At 40.3% G+C, this 18695-nt stretch overlaps 1 pseudogene; it reads left to right on the forward strand.

Moving 5' to 3' along the window:
• Positions 1 to 1431: 1431 nt before the first annotated feature.
• LOC122551924 lies at positions 1432 to 16429 on the forward strand (annotated as a pseudogene).
• The last annotated feature ends 2266 nt before the right edge of the window (positions 16430 to 18695 follow it).

Genomic DNA, 18695 nt, shown 5'->3' on the forward strand with positions numbered 1-18695 from the left:
GCCACCCCTCTACTTTTCGAATTGAAAGATGAGAAGAACATCTGGCCAAATCCTCCTGCTGCAGCTTCAAATCCTCCTTGACCATTAGGGTGCGTCTCCTGTAAAAGGGCTACATCGACCTTCTCTTTTTTTAAAGACTTGACAGTATCTTTTTCCTTTTAATTGGACAGTGACTCCCTTTAACATTCCAGGTGCACTATTTAAACGAAATGACTGGCCATGATCGTTCAGGAAGTTCCGAGAACCCACCCCCACCCCCCTCCCCCCAGGAGGAAGAACTCCACTCAGAGCATTGAGTAGAAACTGTAAACAATTCACATAGATTTAACAATGCAACCTTTAACACTGCTAAATCAAAACTACACCTAAAAAATAACACAGCATAACTAAAAGGAGACTTGCCCCCTTGCCCTAAGGGGGCACTCCTACCATCCAATAATCCCACCATGACTCCTTCCAGCTGGAGTCGTGCCCTCGCCCCAGACATCACAAAGTAGGATAAACAAATACCAATATCTGATAACAAGGAAATTAAAAGTGGGTATCCAACCAGTCCCTTCCACACTATTATTCTAGGCATTCTCGGCAAAGCAGCAACATAAAACAAAATATATAAAATTATAATCCTAACATATATTAGAGGAAAAATCCAAGTTACCCCCCAACAACTAGGTAAACCAGGCAGATTTTAAATATAAGAAAAAGAGAGAAAAAGGAGAGGGGGGTGGAAGAGAAATCAAGTAAAATAATTGTCTATATAATTCAGGCCAATCAGTCTATTTAAGGGCGTCCAAAAATTCTTTTGCTTTTTCCGGCGATCCGAAGTTATATAGAGACCCTCCATGACTGAAGCGCAATGTTGCTGGATACCTCATAGAATACTGAATATTCAGATCCCTCAGACGCTTTTTTATCTTGTCAAACGCCTTCCTCTTGTGTATCACAACTGGAGAGAAGTCCTGAAAGATCATTATTTTTTATCCCTTGTACACCATTACCTGGGGATCCTTCCCCAGTGTTCTGGAAGACTCCTGCAGCATTTATTTGTCTCTGTAGTGCTGGAGTCACACTAGGACCGGACGGGGCTGCTGGTCCGATTCGGGCCTGCGCACTGCGACCCGGTGGGCCTGCTCGACCTGCACTGGGCCTACCTCAGACTCCAACCTCAACAGTTGTGACAGCCACTGCTCCAGGAACTTAACAAGCTGGCCTCCTTCTGTCCATTCAGGAAGGCTCAGCAACTGGATATTTTTCCAACGACTTTGATTTTCGAGGTTGTCGACTTGCTCTTCCAAGGCCCATACCCGGCGTTCTAGGGCCTGGACCTGACTCACGGAAGGTTGGGCCATGGTCTCTGAGGCCGTGGCCCGTTGTTCCACCCCTCCAACATGCTGCCCGAGGCTCTGGATCTCCAGGTCATGCTTCTGCAGCATGACTGAGATTGATTCCCACTTGGCCCGTGTCTCCTCCATTGATACAAAGTCCAAGACCAGACTCACCTCTGCAGGTAAGTCCCCCCAGGCCGGACGTGGATGCATCTGTTGCTGCGGAAGTGTGGGGGGGGGGGGGGGGGGGGGGGGGGGGGGGGGAGGGTTTTGCGAGCTCCGTGCTCCTTTGCCTTTGGTCATTTTTAAATGAACCAAACTGCTCAAGTTTGGTGCAAAATGGCTAAGGCAATGGAGAAAAAAATACTTTTAGTAATTTCAAAGGTGAAGGGAGGGTAGGTACCCCATTTTGTCTGGGTCCTGGGCAGAGCTCAGCAGACTCTGATCTACAGGGTTGCCGCCATCTTGAATCCCCAACTACAACCTTTTGATTGCTTTCACTGCTCTGGCGCTCAGGATGTTTGATTTTGGAGAGAAATGTTATTTTAATAATGAGACATTTTTTTCAGACACTAGCAAACTTTTCCCCCTTTCAGAAGGCTTAAACTGTAGATGTTCTGTGTAAAACATGTTATCCTTGCTTTTGTCAAATAATTACTGCATGAATTAGGACAAAAGGTTTTTTTTGATGTGCTGTCTCACAACAATAATGGTTTTTCTCCTTTTTAATCAGCTAACATTTTAATCTCTCAAGATCAGAGTTAAAACAAATATGTAGGAATTTATATGCCAAAATATTTTGTAGTTTGTCTTTAGACATAACAGTTTTCTTTCAGACAATCTTCCCAACAATACGACCCAATGTCTGCTGGTCTATCACTCCCTTAATTGTAAACAATACCTTGTTTTAAATCATTATGGCTGAAATGTTCAGTCAAAAATTTGGATAACTTGGCCAATTTCAAATGTAAATATGTCAATAAATTATGCCGTGGCTTTGAATTTCCATGGGCATTCTTTTGTTGTAACATCAGATTAGTGAAAAATCGCAGAAACAATATATTTGTTCCTTGTTAACCATTTATTCTACTTTGCACCAATTTCAGGCCAGAGAACTGAGTTAGCCATATAAATACAATGACCTGCAAGAGCAGTTAGAGGCTGGGCATTCTGCAGCAAGTACTTTCCATCTTTCTATAAGGCAGAAAGTCAGAAGTGTGACCACACTCTAATTTCAATACCATCAAGAAAAGAACACTGTTTGGCACCAAAACCATATCCTTCAACCAACCTTCACTCAACCTTCACTCGTTTCAAACAATGCTTGGTACACACTGCTGCTACTACCTACAGATGCATTGCAGAAATTTACCAAGGCTCCTCAACCACACCTTCTGAACCCATGATTTCTAAAGGGCAAGAACTATAATTATCACCACTCTGTTGCTGCGTTAAAATCTTGGAATCCATTCATAACAGCAATCTGCTCATCTCTACATCCCAAGCACTGCACCTTCAAGAAGTTAGCTCACCACCACCTTCCCTAAAGTAATTAGGGTTGAGCAATAAATACTGGCCTAGCTAATGAAGCCTCCATCCTGTGAACAAATAAAAATTCTCTCCTTGCAGGGGAAGAAATCACACAAGACAAAAGCCTAAGAGAGGGCTGATTAAGTAGGTGACACTCCAGTGTGTCATTTGCGCAAACATTATCAGTTATTGTCTCTTATAAGAGATGCATGCAATCTAACTACTACTTCTTGGCATTCAATGGTGTTACCATTGACCAGAAACTCAATTGAACTCGCCACATAAATATAATAGCTATAACAGTAGGTCAGAAGCTAAAAATACAGTAACAAGTAATTCACTTCATGACTTCCAAACACTCATCTGTCATTCTACAAAGCTCAAGTCAGGAGAGTGGTAGAATATTCCCCACCTGCCTGGATGAGTGCAGCTCCAACAACACAAGAACCTTGCCATCATGCAGGACAATGCAACCCACTTGATTAACACCATATCCACAAACATCTACTCCCTCACCACCCATGTTCAGTGACAGCAGTGTGCTCTGTCCATAAGATACACTGCAGAAATTCACCAAAGATCCTCAGACAGTGCCCTTTAAACCCACGATCACTTCTATCTGGAAGGACAAAGATAGGAGATACATGGGAATACCACCACCTGCAATTTCCCACTCAGCATCCTGACTTGGAAATATATTGCTGTTCCTTCACTGTCACTGAGTCAAAATCCTGGAATTCCCTCCCTAAAGACATTATGGATCAAACTGCAGCAGTTCAAGAAGGCTGCTCACCACCATCTTCTGAAGGGCAACTACGGACAGGCAATAACTATTGACCAAGTCCCATGACCGAATAAAAAATTGCATACTTGGACCACAGGGAAGTTGGTCCTATTCCAGAAACAAGATGCCAACAGTGACTGCTCTTGTATTGAGTAATGGTTCTGAAAGAGTTTATGGTGAAATTGTATTAGCTTCACCCATTCTGCTGATATAACATACACAGCCTTTAAATGGAGGGAGGGAGTTCGAACTAGCTTTCATTGGAAGCAGATGTATACTAAACAGTTCTGATTGTTAGTAACTATGCCTAACTAAACAAGGTAAACTGTATTCATTGCTAGCAAGTAACAAAACCATTTTATTGACTAAGATGAGTGCTTTTTCTGTAAAGACTGTGTAGTGGTGTATTATCTATGACAGATGATCAGATAGGCTCCAGACACAGTACAAACAAAAGGCAGATTGGTGGCAGTAAACCTGTGTTTATCCTGTGCCCCACACTTGCTGAGCTGGCAGATCCATGAGGTGCCAGCTGTGGTAAATCAATAAAAATGCCACATAAGTCTCCTGAGGCACAGTACTTAAACATGGTGAGTGAGATGAACCCCCGTGAAGTCTCTGTTGAGGGTTTTACCTGCTTGAGATCTGTGTCCATCCCCTCTGCCCTGTGGAGTGGAATACAGCTGAGAACCATGACTGCTACTAGTCTCATTGCTACTGCTCCTCTTACTGTTTCTGTTTGTCAGAGCTGTAAGCTACAGCGATATAGGCTGCTCCCATGTCTTGAAGGTTGACAGTGCAAAGTGCAGCTCCAAGTGTTTTACAGGTAAACCGACTTCTAAGAAGCTGGCAATTATTTGTCTGGTAGATAAAGCACATTCTCATATGGAGTATTGTGGACAGCGGCCTCTTATCTGGAGATGGGCAAAAGTGAGGACTGCAGATGCTGGAAATCAGAGTCTAGATTAGAATGGTGCTGGAAAAGCACAGCAGGTCAGGCAGCATCCGAGAAGCAGGAAAATCAACATTTCATGCAAAACCCCTTAATCAGAACCTGATGAAGGGCTTTTGCCTGAAATATTAATTTTCCTGCGTTGATTTTCCAGCACCACTCTAATCTAGACTCTGATTTCCAGCATCTGCAGTCCTCACTTTTGCCTGGTTGATTTTAACCTTACTGCGAACCCTCTTGCAAGGATGGCTGCCTTGAAGTTCTTCTCCTCCTACTCTCTCCATAAGAATCTCAGTGAGTTTCTCTCTCACTGCAACCCCCAGGTCATCTCCTCTGCCCTGAATCTTATCTGGAGATGCCTTGAATTTCACTCAGCCTGTCAGTTTCACCAAAAAGAGAAGCCATCCCTGCCCTGGACATACCTGGACAACCCTGGCAAGTTACTGATGGCTCAGAACAGGTTATGCAGGTTGTCAAAGCCAGAATAGTTGGTTAAAACAGTATATAATCATTATTTGCAGCAATAATTGCTTACCTGTTAGTTACAGCAATGTCTGCTTACTTGCAAATCAAACTGTGTGAAACTTGGAAAAGAACAAGAGAGATGATGATGACGCAGGATCCTTTCTTGATCCCACTAAAACACTTTACGTGCACCCAAACCCATCTGCTCTTGACTGGTGTGATTCTGCCCTGTCTATTTTCATTGTTCTCAAGTAGATGCATATAGAATCAAGTTTCCAGCATCTTAATCACTATTATGACAATATGAAATCTACAAAATGTTGAGTAATTTCCATTTCCATGTTCTCATTCAAATCTAAATGAGAACAAACAGATGGAACAGTTTGATTTTCTTTTTGAAACTTGTTGAATTTAAACATCATTTTATGTAGAAATGACCAAGCCAAGAAGTAAGGAATATTCAATCAGATTTTAAGAGAAAAATATAATTAGTTTATATAAAACAAAACTAATCAAAGTGCAGGCTGCAACTGGAAATTCAGACATGGTTCATACATTTGGGTAGTAAGTTAGAATTGGATTTCAAAAGGTATTTTACTAACAGGTGGCACAGTGGCTAGCACCACTGCCTCACAGCACCAGGGTCCCAGGTTCGATTCCAGTCTCAGGTGACTGCCTGTGTGGAGTTTGCACATTCTCCCTATGTCCGTGTGGGTTTCCTCCCACGGTGCTTCTGCTCCTGCACATCCTTTAAAATTGTACTTCTCATTTTGTATAATTTTTCTACCACCTCATACTCTTCCATACTGAATTTCATCTCCCACCTATTAGCCCACTCCACCAAATTGTCAATATCCTTTTGAAGTTCTAAACTGTTCTCCTCAGAGTTTTCAATGATTCTAAGTTTCATACTGTTCAAAAACTTTGAAATTATACCTTGCATACAAAGATCGAGATCATTGAAATGCAACCCTGCAACACACTGAGTCAGCTACACTCCTCAAATTAAGGTTTAAGAATTCCCAAAATTAATAGTTCCACTGTTGCTGGCTATATCTTCCAGTTGCTTAGGCCCTAGCCTATGGAATGGAACACCCTCCCTCTCTCTCTTTGTCCTTTAAAATTTTCATTAAACCTCCATCTTTAACAAAGCTTTTAATTATCTGCCCTAATCCAATCTATATGGCATGTATTCCCATTTTGCATTGCAACATACCAGTCAAGGACCTGGGACGCCTATTACATTAAAAAGGCTATGTACATAAATAAAATAAGCAAGGTGCTAGCATAGATAGAAGCTTGGCTGTGTGGCAGAAAGCAGAGAGTGGGGCTAAAACTTCTCAGGAGTTCCGCAAGAGTCAGTGTTGGGAGCACAACATTTTACTTTATACATTAATGATCTAGATGAAGGAACTGAGGGCATTCTGACTGAGTTTGCAGACAATACAAAGATAGATAGAGGGACAGGTAGCATTGAGGAGACAAGGAGGTTGCAGAAGGATTTGGACAGGTTAGGAGAGTGGGCAAAAAAGTGGCAGATAGAGTACAATATGGGAAAGTATGAGGTCATGCACATTGGTAGGAATAATAGAGGCATGAATTTTTTTCAAAATTGGGAGAAAATTCAGAAGTCAGAAGTGCAAAGAGACTTGGGAGTTCTAGTTTAGGATTCTCTCAAGCTAAAGTTGCCGGTTGAGTCAGTAGTTAGGAAGCAGTTTGAGAGGAGTTGAATATAAAAGCAGGGATGTACTTCTGAGGCTCTGTGAAGCTCTGGTCAGACCACATTTGGAGTATTGTGCATAGTTTTGGGCCCTATATCTCAGGAAGGATATACTGGTCGTGGAGTGTATTCAGAGGAGATTCACAACAATGGTCCCAGGAATGAAAAATTTAACACATGAGGAATGTTCGAGGACTCTGGGTTTATAATCGATGGAATTTAGAAGGATATGGGAGGATCTAATTGAAAGACTTATGGATACTGAATGACCTGGACAGAGTGGATGTTAGGAAGATGTTTCCATTCGTAAGAGAGAATAGGAGCCGAGGGCATAGCCTTACAGTAAAGGGAAGACCTTTTAGAATGAAGATAACGAGAAACCTCTTCAGTCAGAGAGTGGTAAATCTATGGAATTCATTGCCACAGAAGCTGTGGAGGCCAGGTTATTGTGTATATTTAAGATCGAGATAGATAGGTTCTTGAGTATCAAGGGGCTCAAGGGTTATGGGGAGAATGGATTTGAGAAACTTAATCAGCCATGACTGAATGGCAGAGCAGACTCAATGGGCTGAATGGCCTAATTTCTGCTCCTATGTCTTATGGTCTTAAGTTCATTTAAGTATTATGTAATAAATAGTTTCAACTGTGAATAAAATCTGATCACCAATTGTTTATAGGACTTGACAACTAAGAGATATTAAATTAACTTACGCATCAACTGGCTGAATATGCATCTTTTAAAAAGGTGGATGGTCAGAACTACATATCCAGGATGTAATACTTCTCTATAAAATATTGGAGCTCAGCTTGCTCAAAAATGGGAATATGAGTTAGATGTTTTTCCATCTCCTATATTTATATATTCCATTAATATTTACAAAGAAAATTGTGAACTGAAGCATTAACTGCTTGCCTATGTGTGCAAAATAACAACATTAGTCGAAGACCAGCTTTATTTTCTGTATTGGAATAATGATTTCACAACTTACATAAAGCATTGTGTCTCTTGAAAAAGGACTATCTCAGATGTCAAATCCATAACATGGGCTCCACCTATTGGTGTACAGCAGATCACACGTAGTCAGAAATTGCACAAAATGAAACTAACTCACCAAAAGTGGCTATTTCAATTCTATAGAGAGCTTCTAAATTTCACTTGCAATGTGGGACTAGAGGTTTTATGGATTGGCGAATGAGAGAGATGTCCCAATATGTTCATTGATATTGGAGAAGTTATTCTTTATGCATTCATCTTACTTCAACTTTGCAGCTAGGTGGGACTACACTGCCTGAGTCTATTCTTTTCTATCGTATCATAACCAGAATAGCAGTTGCACTAGCCTTTCTCTCAAGTGTCCTCAAGCATGTAACTCCAGGCCTTCCTATTTTTCATCACATGCTCACACTTGGCAATGCTAGCCAAAGATAGTTAATTTTCAGATGTTTGCCAGTCACACCCAGCTTGACATCACCACTCATGATTCATCAACTGTCTCAAGTCAAACTGCTTTTCCAATATCCAGTATTGCATGAGCAGTCTTGCTGCAAGCAAAACTTGGCAAAAAGTCTTTGGTCCCAGAGGTAGAGTCCACCAAGTCTAATTCTCTCTTTTGCCAAGACTGTCTGAATCTGGATCAAGCTATTTGCTGTCACATTGGATCCAGAGATGAGCTTCCAACCTTACATCCTAGCTTAATGTTTGGCGACGGTACACGTTTTTCACTGTACATTATATTGAATACACGTGATATTAAAGGATAATCTATATCTGTGCTAGCACTATTTGATTTCTATCTCTAATATGACCTGACTCTGTACCTACTTGATCTGCCTAAGTTCAGTTATGCCTCTGTTGCTGCTAGACAACTAGTTGAATGCACTCTTGCATATTCTGCCCTTTGCTGAGCTGGAATTTTCCTTTTAAAAACTAATGTGCCTGGAATGTGGTCATCACTGTTCAGCCAGAATTTTTGCCATCGACCAATTAAGAATCTGTGAATCTGGAATCATATGTATGCTAGACTAAGGCAAGAAGGCAGAATTCCTTCCCTAAAGGATATAGTGAACTAGATGTGTTTTTATGATAAATCGACACTGGCTACATCGTCACCCTTAGTCAGATTTAAATTGAATTCAAACTTCACCATTTTCCACAATGAGATTCAAACCTATGTCCTCATAACATTCATCCAAATTTTAGGTTCCTAGTTCAATGACATGAGCATTACATCATCTCTCACCTCTCACCTCTCGCTTTCAACCTTTAAGACACTCCTGAAAATCTGCCTATGTTTACCCAAGCAATTTATCATTTGCCTTAATTCTTACTGATGTGACATACCTTCCTACCTTGTATTGTAACACACTTCAGGGCGTCTTACTACATTAAAAGTGCTGTGTAAATACAAGTTGTTTTTGTACATAAATTGTAAGTATTTTCATGGCTTTTAAAGCAATGACAACCAGAACCCAATATAAATCAATTAAAGAACATATTTAATTATGTTAATTCGTTTTTTGAGAAAACCAGAAATAAACAAAATTTGCATATCGTGGCATATGACTTCTGGTGTAACACAAAATTATAAAGACAAGGGTAGGGAACTACATAGTTTAGTTCCATGGTTACATATTTCATTGGATTACCTCCAAATTGCTGCCATGACATTGATTATCAGGAACCACTGATGAAACTAAATTCAAATATCTTTCTAAAATAGGTATGTGCCATTACAATGGAAATAATTCTTAGCTTGATATGTACAGGTTTTAGCAGACAATCATGTATTATATTAAAACTCTCATTCATTATAAAAGAATGTTGTTCAGTATTCAATTCTGAAATGTTTTAGTAACAGCTCAGTGGAATCACAAAAATAAATAAGAATATCTCATTTGAAGCTGCTAATCTAAGGTTTTTAAAATAACAAGTTTCGCGTTCCATATTTTTGCAAGTTTTCGTACAATTAACTAAGCATAGAGTCATAGAGATGTACAGCATGGAAACAGACCCTTCAGTCCAACCCATCGATGTCGACCAGATATCCCAACCCAATCTAGTCCCACCTACCAGCACTCGGCCCATATCCCTTCAAACCCTTCCTATTCATATACCCATCTAAATGCCTCTTAAATGTTGCAATTGTACCAGCATCCACCACTTCAGCTGGCAGCTCATTGCATACCCGTACCACCCTCTGTGTGAAAAAGTTGCCCCTTTAGGTCTCTTTTATATCTTTCCCCTCTCACCCTAAACCTATGCCCTCTAGTTCTGGACTCCCCGACCCCAGGGAAAAGACTTTGCCTATTTCCCCTATCCAAGTCCCTCATAATCAAGCAGTACTGATTAATACATGTTTTGGTTTAACCCTAAACTGAATGATCATTTCTAAATCACAGATGTTCTGCTTTTCAGCTTGTACTCACTCTCCAGGAATATAAACACCCAGTCTTATTTCATTTAAAAATATATTTCCTAAATACATATCCTTTAATCTCTTTAAAATTATTAACTCTACTTCCACCAGAGTTTCTGGTCAATTGATTGATGCCCTTAGCAACCCTCTATAAAGACAAGTTCTCCCAATCTGACCATCCCCCTGTAGTTATCTTCAAATTATGCTCTCTGATTACTGATACATCAACTAAAGAGAAACTAAATTTTCAATGACTTAGCTAATTAAATTTTAATTTTAAACAACTTTGTCAACATTACTGTTGACTGTACTTTCAGCAAAACTTAAAATAGTGACAGCTTGCAAACACACACTTCAGAGCATAAGATATAGGAGCATCATTAGACCACTCAGCCCATCAAGTCTGTTCTGCCATTCGATCATGACTAATTTGTTTCTCAAAGCCATTCTCTTGCCTTTCCCTCAGAACCCTTGATTCCCTTCCTAATCAAGAACCTCTGTCTTAAATACACTCACTCAATGATTTGCCCTCCACAGCCCTCTGCAACAATGAGTTCCAGAGATTAACCACTCTCTGGGTGAAGAAATTTCTCCTCATCTCAGTTCTGAAATTTAGTACCTTCACCCAGAGGATGTGCACTCAGGTCCTAATCTCTCCTACTATTGGAAATATTTCTTCACATCACTCTATCCAAGCCTCTCAGTATTCTAAAGGTTTAAATGAGATCCTCCTTTACCTTTCTAAATGTCATCAAATACCAACCCAGAGTCTTCAACTGCCCCTCATATGTCAAGCCTTTCATTGCAGAGATCATTCTTGTAAACCTGCTCTAGACTTCCTTGAGTGTCAGCACATCCTTCCCTAGATACATGGCCCAAACTGCTCACAACATTCAAAATATAGTCTGATCAGAGCCTTATACAGCCTCAGCAATATATTCCTGGCCTTGTATTCTCACCATCTCAAAGTGAATACTAACTTTCTCGAGTGACAATTGAACCTGCATGTTAACCTTAAGAAAGTTTTGATCTAGGACTCCGAAGACCCTTTGTGTTTTGAATTTCTGAAGTCCTTCCCCATTTAGAAAATAGTCCCTGCTTCTACTCTTCTGACCAATTGCATAACCTCAAACTTTCCCACGTTGTATTCAATCTGCCACTTCTTTGCCCATTCACCCAGCCTGTCCAAATCCTTCTGCAGCCTCCCCACTTCCTCAATGCTATCAGTACCTCTAAATACCTTTGTCATTAGCAAACTTCGCAACAATGCCCTCAGTTCCTTCATCAAGGTTGTTAAATGTATAACGTGAAAGTGTTACCCCAACACTGACCCCTTGGAACTCCACCAGTCACTAACCATCATCCTGACAAATGTCCCTTTATCCCCACTCTCTGTCTTCTGCCAGTCAGACAATCCTCTATCCATACCAGTACCTTGCCCCTAACACCATGTGTTTGTGTCTTTTTCAGCAGCCTCCTATGTGGCATCTTGTCAAACACCTTCTGAAAATCCAAGTCGTTCACCTCCATTGGCTCTCATTTGTCTAACTTGCTGGTTACCTCCTCAAATAATTCTAAGCAATTTCCCATTGATGATGCTGTGCTGACTCAGCCCTATTTTACCATGCACTTCCATGTACTCCACAATCTCATCCTTAACAACAGACTCAAAAACCTTACCAATGATCAACGTCAGGCTAACTGGCCTATAAGTTCCTGTTTTCCATCTCTCTCCCTTCTTAAACAGGAGTGTTCCAATAGTCCTTTTTCACTCCTCTGGCACCTTCACTGACTCCAGTGATTCCTGAAAGATTACCACCAATGCCTCTACAGTCTTCTCAGGCATCTCCTTCAGAACTCTGGGCTGTAGTCCATCTGATCAGAGTGATTTATCCACCTTTAGTTCTTTCAGCTTCCCCAGCATCTTCTCCTTAATGATAACCACTACACACTCCCCTGCCCCCTGACTCTCTTTTGAAGTTCTGGTATGCTGCTGGTGTGTTCCACTGTGAAATCAGATGCAAAGTATCTATTCAGTTCCTCTGCCATTTATTTGTTTCCCACTAATAATTCTCCAGTGGTTCAATGTGAACTTTTGCCTCTCTCTTACCTTTTAGATATCTAAAAAAAAACTCTTGCAATCCTCTTTTATATTTCTAGCTAGCTTACCCTCATATTTTAGTTATCCTTTGCTGACTTTTAAAGCCTTCCCACTAATTTTTACCACATTGTCTGCTTATTCTTTTGCTTTTAGGTATTTTCAAATCAGCCTGTTCAGAAATGTTATAAAACACAGTTGGAACAGATGGGATTTAAACGTTTATGCTGTGCGTGACTTACCTTGTCTGCCATGTTTGCCTTGTCCTCTCCTTCATATGTTTCTTCTTTGGAATGAATTTCCTCTGTGCCTCCTGAATTATGCTATTGATGCTCCATGTCCATGTCCATACACATCCATGTATTTTTAATTACTCAACTATGATACCGTTACATCTTATTCCAGCTTCTCCCTCTCAAACCTTGGGTGAATTCTATCACAGTGCGGTCATGACCCCCTAAGAGTTCCTTCACCTTAAGCTCCCTAATCAAGTCTACCTCATTTCACTTGAAATCCAGGATTGCCTGTTCCCTAGTGGGAGACAGCAAGGTCTGCAGATGCTGGAGATCAGAGCTGAGAGTGTGTTGCTGGAAAAGAACAGCAGATCAGGCAGCATCCAAGGAACAGGAAAATCGATGTTTCAGGCCAGAGCCCTTCATCAGGAATGACAGAAGGTCATTTCTGATGAAGGGCTTTGACCCAAAATGTCGATTTTCCTGTTCCTTGGATGTTCCCTAGTGGGCTATACTACCTGCTGTTCCAAAGTCCCATCCCATCTTGTAGACATTCCACAAATTCCTATTCTTGGGATCCACTACCAATCTGTTTTTCCCAGTCCAACTGCATATTGAAGTCAGTCCTGTTTATTTTAATAGTGCCTTTCTATCTCCAGATTTATTTTCTTCCCCATGTCATGACTACTGCTAGGAGGCCTGTACATAACAGTCTTTTCTCCTTTGCAAATTGTCAACTCTACCCGCACAGATTCTACACCTATATTTGCTTCTTGCTGCCAATTTATTTTCCTTTCTTAATATCAAATCAACCCTGCCCTCTCTGCCTGTCTTTTTGATAGGACATATATTCTTGGATATTTACTCCCCAGCCCTGATCCCCTTGCAGCCGTGTCTCGGTGATATCCACAACCTCATAGCTGCCAATTACAATCTGCATGAAAAGCTCATTTGCCTTGTTTTATATTCTGCATGCATTTAAACACAGAATACTTTTTATTAACCAGCACCTATGGGACCAGGTGTGTGCCAATTGATCAAATATTCTGGTTAATCAAGAGGTCCGCATAATTAATGTAAAACCACACCCTAAGTAGTAGAAACATAATGATATTTCATGTAGCCACTCAATTGAACAAATATTTACATTGAGGTAAGTAAATTTAAAAAAAAACTATAATTGATCCAGAATAATACAGTAAATTTCACAATATTTGGGGTATAATAATTTTTGTTGGTTTATCAACAGTGCTAATTCCAAAGGTGCTTGTTAAAACGTTTGCTGTACAACACATTTAGTCCTGCATTGATTGCGTTCCCTCCCCAACCCCCCAAACTTTTCTGCTGTGTCTGAATTTAGATTCTTGATGCTTTCTATACCCTCTGACCTATTACTTGTTCTGGAAATTTTAACAGCTGTTATAAAGCAGAGGTTCACCCCATTCTGAGAACTAAAACTGAAATACCCGAAGGCGAGTGCCTCGCCCTAATATCTGTAAAAAGGAGCGTAATCTGTTTTTCAGCAACTGAGTGGTTAAGTGAAAGAAATCCCTGATGCTCACTTTACAATCCATAATTAACAATTTATTTATCTAACTCTAACAGTGAACAAATTAACTAAACTATTAACAGACCAAACAATTCCCCTCTAACTACTAACTATTCCCAAATAAGACAAGATTCTAATGGTATGCTGTTCCAATAAATACTTATCCAACTTCTATCACAAAACAATAGAATTTCATCTCTCGAAATTGCAGCCAGGTTATGTCTTCTAAACCTTCTGTGTTTTCTCTGCTGATCCTTCTGTCAGGCATATTTTCTCTGTAAATTCTTCAGTCATGAATATAGATGGTATGCTGCTGTACCATGGTAAATAGATGGTGCTTTCTGTAAGAGCTGAGAGCTTTTACCTCTTAGCAGATGGTAGTTAGCACTGCTGATTTTCAACTGCCCTCTACTTTTATATCCTTGATTACTGATCAATATTTTTGCAATCGGATTGGTACTAGGTTGTTAAAACCATCAGATTTAAATCTAATAGGTTTTTGGTAGCTAAAGGCCTGATATAAGTTGATTGATTACATTTAAGACCTGTTGTCTTGATAAAACTGCTGCTTAGCCTTTCAATACAAAATGTTTCAATTCAGGTACTCTCTATTCCTGCAAATCTTAAAGCAGCTCACAGATATCCATTTTAGTTCTAAGCACCAAAAACAACCCCACCATCTTTTAAAGGACCATGCAACACATTCCCCAATTTTCAATTTTATACACATCAACTTTGCAACACAACCTCTTGGGCCGACTCCTTCTTTAACTAGTTTAAAGACATTATGAACACCCGATTTAGCCTAGCCACTAGGACTCTGGTCCCAGATTGTTTCAGGTGGAGTCTGTTCAAATGGTTACATCCTAATCCAACACTGATATGAGTGTCCCATAAAATGGAACCCCTCTTTCCCACACCCACTCCTTTAGCCATGCATTTTCTTCCTAATTTGGTTATCTCTTAATCACTTTGCAAGTGGCTTGGATACTAATTCAGAGATTATAACCATTGAGATCCTGTGTATTTGAATTTTTTTTCCCTAATTTCTGATATTCACTAAACAGGACCTTTTGCCAACTCATGCTTATATTGTTTCTTCCAATATGGATCACAACAACTGGATCCTCCCCCTCACAAATCCTTGTTCTTGCTTACAAACAAGAACCCCTAATTGTAGAATTCTCTACATTTTTTTGCTTCCCAAGTTGAATGGTCTCCTGTATCACGGTGCAATGGTCAGTCCTTTTCCTATTTAGAGGAATGCAAACATCTGAGGGTTGTGGGGCTAGAAGAGATGACAGAAATAGGGAAACCACAAGCCATGAAGAGTTTTAAAAACATGACAATTTTTACATTTTGATGTTTCTTAAGCAGATGCCAAATTCATTGATGTTAGTAGATAGGACTTGGTGTAAGAAAGAGCAACATTTTAAACAACATGAAGTTTACGGAGACAAGAATGTGGGAGAATGGTCAGTGATGAAATGGCGTAATCAAGCATAGAGGTGGAAAGGCTTGGATGAGAGTTTCAGCCTCCACTGAGCTCAAGGTGATGAGAGAATTCAAGTACTGTCATCAAGGTAGCAACGAGCAGCCTTAAACAAATGGGAAGTCAGTGGCACATGGGGTACAATACCAATTTGTGAATGATCTGGTTCAGCTTCAGATAGTTGTGAAGATGCTGACAGAGTCTAGGAAAGATTGAGGGCTAAAGGTAGTAGGTTTCATCTTCATTTAGTTGCAGGAAATTTCAGCTTAGCTGGTACTGAATGCTGGATAAAGCGCCTAGAAATTTAGAGATGATGGAAAGTTCAAGAGACGATGGTGGCATTACCAGTGAAACCTTATATGGTTTTCAGACAATATCAAAAGGGGTGATTTTTAAATAGATTATGAGCGGTTAAGAATAGATCCTTGAGAGATACCAGAGGTAATGTTGGAGGAACAAGGAAAAAATTAAGCCATTGCTCTGGCTATGATTTCAGCTAAGTCCAAGTGCAGGTCTAAAAGATAGTTCAACATCTGACGTTCTGCCGCAGGTTGTCCTAAACAAGGAAAGATTGTCATGCACACCTGGGAACTGCATCATGTTCCTGTACTCCAAGAAAGTCAGCAAAGCATCTAGCATCTGCCCTGGAAGATTCTGCAGTATTTGGGCTGTTTGGCCCAAGGTCCTAAAGAAAATATCAAAGACCAACAAGCACATCAGTTGAGCTTATGCTGGCTCCGCGTGGGCCAATTATGTATGTGACAGAATTAAGCACGTGTCCCTTATTGAGGCACAGAAGCTAATGGTGAAGATGCTGAAAGCCCAAGCACAAAGCCAGAAATTGAATCCATTTATTTTTGTATAAACAAGTAAAAAAAGCTAATTGGAAAAAGGAAACAGATGGATACCGATCTATCTTGCTGGATATGGTGGTTGGGGAATTGGAGGAGCATGTCAAAATCTGCAATCAGGTTGAGAAAACTAAATTATCATTCCTCATTTATCATCGTCATATAGGATGACAAAGTTGACTTTGATAAAAAGCTGTACCTGTCCTGTGGCAAAAACCAGAAAACAGCTTGCAGCTGTGGTGTTTCAGAAATATTAGGTATGGATTTAGGTGAAAACAGTACAAACAAAAGCTTGAAGGGAAAAGAAAATGGGGCAATACTTCACAAGAGCAAAGTAGTCAGGGTTAGTCTCTTTTGGGGAGGGGTGTAGAATACCTAAAGACAGTTAATTGGGGACAATCTGATTCATGCACTGGCAGGCCTATTGAATTGAACTGAATTGAATTGAATTGAACTGAATTGAATTGAATTTCACGTGTACCGAGGCACAGTGAAAAGCTTTGTCTTGTGAGCAATACAGGCAGTTCACAGAGTTAGGTAGCATAGATAAGTAAATAATAGGTAAGCAGCGGCAAAAACAAAAACACAGATACAGGTGAATGCTAATGGTTTGTGAGTCCATTCAGTATTCTAACAACAGTAGGGTAGAAACTGTTTTGAAACCAGCTCATGCATGTGTTCAGGCTTCTGCACCTTCTCCCCAATGGTAGACATTGTAGAAAAACATTGCCAGGGTGGGATGGATCTTTGAGAATGCTGGCAGCTTTTCCTTGACAGAAAGGCCTGGTAGATGGATTCTACAGATGGGAGGTTGGCCTTTGTGATTGTCTGGGCTGAGTTCACCACTCTCTGTGACCGTCTCTGATCTTGAATGATACAGTTGCCATAACAGGTAGTGATACATCCAGAAAAAATGCTCTCGATGGCGTACCTATAAAAGTTGGCAATGGTTATTACCTAACCCAACACTGATATGAGTGTCCCATAAAATGGAACCCCTCTTTCCCAAACCCACTTCTTTAGCCATGCATTTTCTTCCTAATTTGCTTATCTCTTAATCACTTTGCAAGTGGATTGGATAATAATCCAGAGATTATAACCATTGAGGTCCTGTGTATTTCAAATTTTTTTTTTCCTAATTTCTGATATTCATGAAACAGGACCTTTTTCCTACTCTTGCCTATATTGATGATTCCAACATGGATCACAACAACTGGATCCTCCCCCTGCCAAATCCTTTCAAGCTAGTTTGAGATGGCACAAGACAGGTAACACACCATGTGGGACACTCATTCCTGCTTACAAACAATGCTGTCTGTACCCCTAATTGTAGAAATCCCTACGTATTTTTTGCTTCCCCTAATTGAATGGTCTTCTGTATCATGGTGCAATGGTCAGTCCTTTTCCTATTTTGAGGAATGCAAACATCTGAGGGTTGTGGGCCTAGAAGAGATGATGGAAATAGGGAAACCATAAGCCATGAAGAATTTTAAAAACATGACAATTTTTACATTTTGATATTTCTTAAGCAGGTGCTAAATTCATTGATGTTAGTAGATAGGACTTGGTGTAAGAAAGAGCAACATTTTAAACTACGTGAAGTTTACGGAGACAAGGATGTGGGAGAATGGTCAGTGATGAGCTGGCGTAATCAAGCATAGAGGTGAAAAGGTTTGGATAAGAGTTTCAGCCCCCACTGAGCTCAAGGTGATGAGGGAATTCAAGTGCTGTCATCAAGGTAGCAATGTGCAGCCTTAGCCATTATACAAATGGGAAATCAGTGGCACATCATGGGGTACGATACCAATGTTATGAACAATCTGGTTCAGCTTCAGATAGTTGTGAAGATGCTGACAGAGTTTAGGAAAGATTAAGGGCTAAAGGTAGTAGGAACAAGAACAAAAATAAGCCATTGCTCTGGCTATGATTTCAGCTAAGTCCAAGTGCAGGTCTAAAAGATGGTTCAACATCTGACATCCTGCCGCAGGTTGTCCTAAATAAGGAAAGATTGTCGTGCACACCTGGGAACTGCATCATGTTTCTGGTCAACAAAGCATCTAGCATCTGCCTTGGAAGACTCTGCAGTATTTGGGCTGTTTGGCCCAAGATCCTAATGAGAATATCAAAGACCAACGAGCACATCAGTTTTGCTTATGATGGCTCCGCATGGACCAAGTATATATGTGACAGAAATAGGCACGTATTCCTTATTGAAGAACAGAAGCTAATGGTGAAGGTGCTGAAAGCCCAAGCACAAAGCCAGAAATTGAACCATTTATT

Source organism: Chiloscyllium plagiosum, chromosome 7 (assembly GCF_004010195.1).
Source record: "Chiloscyllium plagiosum isolate BGI_BamShark_2017 chromosome 7, ASM401019v2, whole genome shotgun sequence".
Classification (NCBI taxonomy): Eukaryota; Metazoa; Chordata; class Chondrichthyes; order Orectolobiformes; family Hemiscylliidae; genus Chiloscyllium; species Chiloscyllium plagiosum.